We start from the raw sequence: 9,022 nt of genomic DNA, 5'->3' as shown, positions 1-9,022 counted from the left end.
TGTATTTTGCTTTTTCCACTGACTGCTAATAGACTAAATGGTGATCTCTTGTAAATGTACGTGTCTGTCGCTATGGGAATCTACTGTAACTGACACTAATAATCACCTGTATGAGCAAAGCTGGGCTGATTTGTTCAACAGCATTAATTAATTAATCAGTGATTACCCTGAATGAGCACAGTAAAGCACCATTATGTAACGCAACTTACACCAGCAATTTGGCATGCTCTCTGTGAGAGTTACTGATCTCTGATGCTTCTGCTGTTTCCCCCTATAGTGTCTGCTTGTTACGTAACAGTCTGTGTCACTGGACCTAAAGCAAAGGTGCAGAACGGATCAAAACAGAATTCTTACGCCCTCCGGAGTGACCCTTTGGCCCCTGTGTGAGCTGTGTTATCCATGCAGCCCGCTCACGTCACATCACGCAACTCAAGCGTTGCACAGTGTTGTGAAAGAGGCCCTAACAGCCAGAGTGTTGGTGCACTTTCCCCACTGTGGCCGATTCCCATGTGCAGGGTGGGAAACATGTTTACATAATGACATCGTTCCACAGTTTGATCCACATGTAAAGGTGGGAACTTACAGGACGGTCCTGAAATGACCAGATCGTTTTGTTCTTTGTTGTCCTACTGGTGTATGATTGCTTCATTTCCAAATCTTTCTGGACAAGTTTTCTTTTAGGTCTCTCTCATACCCATTAACTAGGAGTGAACTGGATGTTTCACCTCATTTATTTCTCTTCTAGGACATTTCTCTCTGATCAAGGGTAGCACAAAATCAGCGTAAAGCAGCAAATCTACACAAACCCCTGCATGTCATCCGTTTGCAAGACAGATCGGATCTCATTCAGCTGCTCCAACGATTTACTCCAAGGGCAGAGCGTTAGTGGGATGTGACAGTGTGGTTATGCAATGCAAAATAGTGCCGCCGCCACCATCACCACCACTGGCCTGGAATCAGCCTGTTCCATTTTTTATTTACATTGAGATGTGACCAGCTTCTGTAGCGAGTGTGCGATGTTAGCAGGCTCATTAATCCCACACAGTAACACTAACAGATGCTACAGTAGCAACAAGCCTTCCTGCACGCATCAATCACACTTTAATTCATTGTCAGAGATGGCTGAACGGTGCTGTTGTGATTTTGTATTCTAGAGTGAGATTCTAATGAGAAAAGGCTGATCATCATGTCGATCATGACCAAAAAAGCGTGCCAGAATTTATATCTGCTTTGCATTAAAGGTAGATCTTCAAAAATCTTCTGAGCGTAACAGCAGATCTTGAATTTTCTGACCTGGTTTAGCAGCATCTTTGCATTGCAGCACTTTTTGGATGCAAAGAAAGTGAGAGAGCAAATGAGAGGAGAGGAGAGGGCCATCTGCCTTTGCTTTGCCATCCTCTCACCATCTGTGAACGGAGCATCCTAAGACCTCCGGGGCTTCGTTTCTGTATCCGTTCATGTGTGTGCGTCGGGGGGTACAAGCCATCCTGTCTCTGATGTAACCCCTTTTGTCGGCTCTCTGCCCCCAGACAAATGATAAAATAATAAATTCTCAGGACATTCTGCAAAAGAAATGATGAGGTGATGTGGCGGGAACATTGTGTGTGTTCTGTGTTTGATGTGATTGGATTTGTTTGTTTGGGGTCAGAGATAAAACTGGGCGTTTGGTGGTGATGTAAGAGGATCAGAAGCTTTGGAATCTGGAGGTTTCCTAACAGGACTAATTCAGAAACCCTTCACTGCTGGGTGCCTGTGTGTTTAAATCTGTTCAACAGGTCCAGATAACAAACATGTTATCAAAGTTACTGCCTTGGCCCGGTTTCCAAGAAGAGTTGTTGGCAGGATGTTTTTCGATGGCATCACCATGAATTAATCGCATGTAAGCAAAGAGGGCAACCATTGTCTAAAGCAAGAGAAATATATTCAAATCTAGATAAGCCACTTCCAAAATATTTCATGTCACACTTGAGTGGAAACATTTTTTTTTATGGCAATAAAACCATAAAGATTGCAGAACAGGGTCAAAGTTAGGAGCCGTCTGTGATTGCTTCTATGGTCATGACGAAATAATCCTGGAAAACTCATCGTTCAATGTCTGAAAGAGACCATAAAATTCGTAAATACACCCAGGACACATTGTACACAGCATTACAATGAGAGAATCAGGAAGAATGCGAGAGGTAAATACACAGAGATTGATAGATGTGGTGAAAAATATGTCCAATTTACAAAATTGTGGGCTTTTTAGATGTGTTGAAACATTACAACCACACTTCTGTCCTCTCGCTCTCTGTTCGCTGTCTGCAAGGTCTTATTACTCATAATATTTGGGTTTCAAATACGATCAAGGACATCCTGTATCATCATTATCAGCACTCCTCCGTCTGAGCATATTTCATAACTCCTGCTTTTGTCTCCCGCCGTCCGATTTTTAGCGTGTTGTCGGTCCTGAATTGGATATTTTCCTTTTGATTGTGTGTCATAACAGTGAATGACTTGCATGTTTGAGTGGAAGCACAGATGTGAAAGACAATGCGTTTATCTGTCTGCACTTTAATACTTCCCATTTAGAAGACATGTGAATTCATTTTGGCTGTTACATAACATTTTTCTTATCTCTCCTGTCAGACTTCCCTCCACACAAACACATTTCCATCCACCGGCTTTAGCAGCATCAAGCCTCTTATTTCACATCGGGTCACAGCGGCAGCGTGTACAGGATTGATTGGCCTCTTCTCTGAGAGTATATGTCACAGCAGCGCTCTCCGTTAATCAAAGACTGATCACAGCTGAACCTGAAAATCGCACAGATTGCTCAGTGTGTTGGCCTCCATCCCTCTTCAGTTTCCCATCAGTGAAACTCAGGAGGACTATAGAGTGGATGGTGCACTATTGAGGAGCAATAATGGCTTTATGTAGAACGCATCCAGCCAGCAGTGTTAAGGTTACCAGCGTGGGATCATGAATGTATGGTAAATGTGGCAGCAGTCGGTGAATAGCACTGCAGCTGCTCTTGCTGCCCCGTTTCCTTAACCTCCCTGCTTTGCCTCTGTGTGCCTGTCACTGTGGATCGATGCACCACTAAAGCAAGAGAAAAGCACACAGTGTTCAGCTCCGCCGGCAGACTGGCAGGTCTAATGGGGAGCCTGTCTGGCCAATCTTGAGTTGACCTCGCCAAGCTGTCACTAGCACCAGCCCACCCCTGCATACAAATGATTGGATAAAAGGCTTTCAGTGCTCTATGTGGATTGGCTATCAGCATCTCTGAGATGACATCAGTGGCCAACTGGGTCCTTACTTCAGACAAATCCTCCAAAGATACACCGAGGTTTGAAAGTAAATACAATCTCTTCACTGGTGACCGTAAACACAGCTTAGAAAATGGAATTTTCCAGTCACACGACAGGCAGGTCTGTGGCGGTCCATCGACTGGCCTGTATACAGTATCAATCATTAACTTGTACTACTACGGTTTGATGTGATAGGAAGGTGGAAAAACACCTAGCTGCTGTTGCAGGTCTGCTGCACTGCATCCTTCCTCCCTGAGGACACTGAACTCAGGTTTGTTTTGCAATAACATGTAATCCTGTACCATGGAACACTCCAGCCCTTGGACCCACTGAGGTGTGTGTTCGTTGGGCAATCTGGACACTTGTTGTGCGAGTGTGTGTTTATGTGCGCGTGTGTTTTCCCAGCTGCATTACACACACTCCACAGTACACCCCGGTGTGGGCTGATCAGTTGGTGCAAAGTTTTTCAGCGGACGGGTCACTGCAGTTCACTTCATCTCTACTCCTCTGCAGTGCTGAGGAATATATTGCATAATAAAAAAAATGCAAATGAAACAGGATTAGGGGTTCTTCTTTGCATCTGTTGAACACTTCTCTGCAGCCTGCGCGACTCCTATCAGGAGGGATTAGATTGGGCGATTGTGCAGTGCAGAGTTCACCCGAAAATCCCTTTAAGAGCGCATCAGAATTTGGGATAGAGGGACTATCAGACTCTGGAGGTTACATAACAGTGGATGACAGGGGAGACCATACCGCTGTCCTCCCCCCTCCGATGTGTCCCGCTGAACCATTTCTCTCTGTCTAAATGAACACGCCTCCTGTGATGTCAGGCTCTAAACGCTCCAGTAATGAGGAGACAGATCAATACACAGGGTTTGCTATGAGTATGTGTAGTGTGTGTGGAAGGATGTGTTCTATTTATAGCTGCTAATGATCGGGTGACTGTGTGCTTTCCCACAAATAAAGCGCCTAGGCAACAAGTCACGACTGATTCCAGCTCCCCTCACACTCTCAGGAATGTAATGAAAGACCTCATCAGAGTTAGAGACATTACAAATCAGATTTTCTAATCACTACAAGGTAAAGTCTGGTTTGTTCCTGCAATAGAGTTCAGCTGGTCTCACTGAAGAAAAAAAAAACAAGTAAGACAAGCCGGCTTCCTTAAGGGTATGGTTTGACATTTTGAAAAATACCCTTTATTCTAGAGTTAGATTAGAAAATCAATATCCTTCACATATCTGTCTGCTTGATCTAAACCCACAGGCAGCAGCTGGTTTGCTTAGCTGAGCGTAAAGACTGGAGAAAAGGGGAAAACAAATGGACTGGGAACAAAATATCAAGCTCACAAATTAGCGTGTGGCATTTGTTTGTATAATTTTTTTTTTTTTTTTTAAAAAGTCTAAAAATAACAGTTGTTGAAAAGTGCAACCCTGGAAACTGCTGCAATGTGCTCTTATATAAACTTAATTTCTGAAACAGAATCAATGGTACAATATCGATTCCTATGATGGAAAAAAACAGACTTTTGTGTATTGGGGCAGATAAGAGATAAAATCCATGGTTGCTTTTGTTTAATTGCATAACTGGACTTAATCATGCATGAGCAGCTGAACTCTGTAGGCTGTGTTCGTTTTTAAACTGCAGAGGAGAGGAAAGCACGAGGAGCGCCTGATGTGGAGCACAAATAGACATGGGAGAGCTCCAAGATGGCAATGATCATCACTTTCTGCTCTTTTTCTTTCAAGTACACATGCAAATTGTGTTGGGAGACACTTTGAGATTCAGTGTTTCGTGATGAAACCACTAATAAACTCTGTCTCTCTTCGTCCTTCTCCAGTTGTCCCTTTGTTCCTTTGTTGACATCTCAGGATAACACGTACACGTCTCACCTAAAATTGCAGCTGCTCCAAGCATTATCAGAATAATTGGAATATTTTGTGGTATGCTCCCTCGTAATGGTATCAAATTTGAAAGGGAAACAAGCATAAACACATTCTGTTTTGCTTGTTGTGAAGGCCTGAGGCTTTGTTAGCATGCCTTCTGCTTCTCGCAGACTGTTCATCAACAAATATTACCTTGCTATAATCTCTACAAGAGAGCAGAGTGAGAGTTTCTGTGGCCTAGAGACAGATTTAATGAATACATTTTATGCAGAAAAGAAATTGGAGGGTGCACAGAAGCAAGATGCAAATCTATGTCTCACAAAAAAACAAGCAAAAACAAACCAAAGGAAGAAAATGCAATTTGCTGTCCATAAAAAATATGGAATATTTGGGAATTAATTAATGTCTAAAGACATGTTAGACACAGCAGTAGAGAATATCTGATACAGTGCCTATAAAAAGTAAACACTTCAGCAGACACTTATTTTACATTTTGTATTTTTAAATAACTCACATTACTTTGTAGAAATTGGTTGCCACTTGGACATGAAAGAGTCTTTATTGGTAAATTCTTGTCAACATTTTCAAAAAATAAATTGACCATGACAGTAGATGGTTTTTCAAGGGCCTATATCTGCTCAAAATATGCTCAAATTCACAGAGAATTATCAACTAAATGCAATTTCCCTCAGATACACAGATTATTTTTGCATCTTTCAGCTCATTGTTAACGTTTTCTGGCTAACAACTGTTTTGTTTTTTGTCACCACTTTTGTCAGTGTTTTTTGCTTTTAACATAACGGAAGACAAAGTTACCAACTAGCTGGTGAGTGTAGCGAGGTATTTAGCTCAAGAGCCATTTATTCAGGAGCTGGTGGAGACCAAAACAAGAGCTAAAAGAGTCATATTTAACTCACAGTTAGCAGGTGCCCTTTAACACAACTTCAATTGATTGCCACTGTTGCTTGAATACATCAGTGTTGTATTTGCACTTTGTTTACGGTGCCCCCAAGTGACCAAAAAATCTGCTATAGCTTCTTATCAGTGGAACTCACTTGACCATCAGTGGCAAAGAGAGTTCAACCTGTAGATCATTAGGTAGATGGTTCTTAATGCTAATTCTTTAAGTGCAAATTTTTTGCTGTGTGTAACATTCTGCTGCATTTTTGCCTTTGCTTAATCCAGATTTTCAGTGTATGTTTATCCTAATGTCTAGAAATGCATCTTCTAAAATCAGAGCATAAAAAAGCAGGACAAACTGTTAGATTTTAAATGTGAGAAAACACAGATTAAGACCCTTAGAACAGATTCCTTACTTTCAACACTTTGCATGGAAGAGCTATTCATGTGGAAGTTTGACTGCAGTGTCTATGATACAAATACAAATCATATAATGTTTCAGCATCTGTTAATGAGCTGAATCACCAGCGTCCTATGTACCCTCAGGGGTATTAATGAGCCCCTGAGGGCCGAATGCAGCAAACATGACACAACAGAGACTGAGGCGGGTACAGTGGTTCAGTTAGCTGCTGTTTGCTTCTTCCTCAGACAAAATATTTTCTCCAGAGCAGGGGCAGAGCTGGAGGTGGTCCAGGGTGGCCAATGCACCCTCTGAAGCCCTTTAGGGTTGGGTTTCACAGAAATGGAGTTACATCTGAATCCTAATGTCATTTGAGTTGCAATATCAACTATTATAACTTGGAACAACTGTTGAGGGTTCTATAGTAAACTTATACATGTGTCCGCTTACATGGCAGTTATGCCTGCAAATGAAAAAAGGAGCCGACTAATAAATTTGACTATTTGGCCTTTAGTAATTTGCCATGCAGATAAAAATTTTATGAGATATCAGTTTCAGAGCCAACCCAGAGTGAGTAATGGTCTCATCCCTATAAAAGCTGCCCGGCCTCCGTCACTGCTCCAGAATAATCCATGTACTGATTTACTTGCTGCTGTGAGACTTTTCAGGTCGACACACAAGGAGTGCACTAGCGAACGCTGATAAGACAACTGAGCCAAAAAGTCTGAGCCGTGGTCTAACAGCTTCTAAGCCCTCTGCATCCTTCCTGCCCGTCAGGCTGGTGTGTGCAACCAAGCAGAATTCCCACATCTTCCACATGTTCCTCACATAGAGAAACGTGTTGCACATATGAAGCACTGAACGGCATGTTCTATGTGCACATGACTATACACTGACCTTTACAGACACTACACGTCTCACAAAACACTGACTGAATGCACAATCAAGTGCACACTCTGCCCTTAACACAATTTATCCAGACTAATAGTGATGTCCTGCAGCTGCACAGTGGTCACTTATACTGTATTATATAAGCTATCTGAGAACAGACGGTACAGTCTTTTATTTCCTAGAGCAAACTGTCCAAGTACTCATTCAGCAATGAAAATAGAAAAGTAACAGTTTGCTGAGAATAATATTAAATCACAGAGTCTCAAATTCTACTATGTACCATTCAATCAAGTGTACTCTGACAGCTTTCTGGAACATGATGTACTATCTGCGGTGAACATGTCACATCCTTTAATGATAGCCTTCATCCAAAGGTCAGTCCTCATGCTAGTCATGATGGCACCACTCCTGGGAACAGTCGTGGCCAGTTCTCAGGACATGTTGTATCAAGTATCTGACATCACACATGGGAGACATTTCCAGCTCAGCAGAAGCTTTGATGAAAGAAAAACAAAGATTGTAAATCTTTAACTATAATACTTCTACACACAGTCATGGAAAAAAATGATTAGACCACCCTTGTTTTTTTCAATTTCTTGCTCATTTCAATGCCTGGTACGACTAAAGGTATATTACCTGAAGAATACAATGATAACGACAAAAAATGCAGCTGATTCAATAATACTTTATGTCCTATCTGACATGCTTCAGCTTCATTGTATTTCCAGGGTATGTAAGAGGACATTTCATGTCATCAGCAGCACTGCGCATGCAAAGGCCTAGAGTGGTGTCCAGGGCTACTCTTGAAAACAGTCTTCTTCCATCAGCTGGAAAACTCTTTCCTCCCTCCAATGGCTGGATTTTCCAACAAGACAATGTCCCTTACCACACAGCAAGATCAGTTAAAGCCTGGATGGAGAACCAGAACATTGGAACCATGCCTTGGCTGCTCAATCACCAGATCTAAATCCAATAGAAAACCTGTGGAAAATTATAAAACGCCAAATGGAGAACTACAAGCTTAAAAACAAAGCAAACTAGTTAGAATAAGTCAACAGGAATAGGCTGCTGTGACAGCAGAACAATATCAGAAGCTGGTGGAGAGCAGCCAAGACACATGGCTGCAGTCATCAGAAACTATGGTTATGTAATCAAGTACTAACTCCTGTGCAGATCATGGGACTAAAACAGACAGAAAAGAAAACATGGAATCCTAAAAGCTGTTTTTGGCAGAACAATGTCATAGCTATTGATGGAAGAACTGAAGTGATTTTGGTTATCATCAAGAAAACCATGGAAAATGTCTAGATACCAGGTCTGAAATTAAACTCTTATCAGCTATTTTTGTTGTTATCATTATATTTGTCCAAACAAATGTACCTTTAGTGGTACCAGGCATTAAAATGAGCAAGAAATTGAAGAAAACAAGGGTGGTCTAATGATTTTTTCCACAACTGTATGTCATTTCTCTTTTTGTCATCACATGATCTGCTACTGTAAAATACAACGTTTTACAGCGCTGGACTTCTGTGATGTAAGTGTTCCCAGCAGAAATAATCAAACCTGTGTGGTGACACATATTCTGGGAAACTCTTTAAAACTTTGCTGAAGCTGCACGATGTTCACATAAAGTGATACAACTATCTGCATGTCTGAGT

The sequence above is a fragment of the Amphiprion ocellaris genome, chromosome 1 (genome assembly GCF_022539595.1).
Source record: "Amphiprion ocellaris isolate individual 3 ecotype Okinawa chromosome 1, ASM2253959v1, whole genome shotgun sequence".
NCBI classification, from domain to species: Eukaryota; Metazoa; Chordata; class Actinopteri; family Pomacentridae; genus Amphiprion; species Amphiprion ocellaris.
This window is presented reverse-complemented; position numbering follows the sequence as displayed.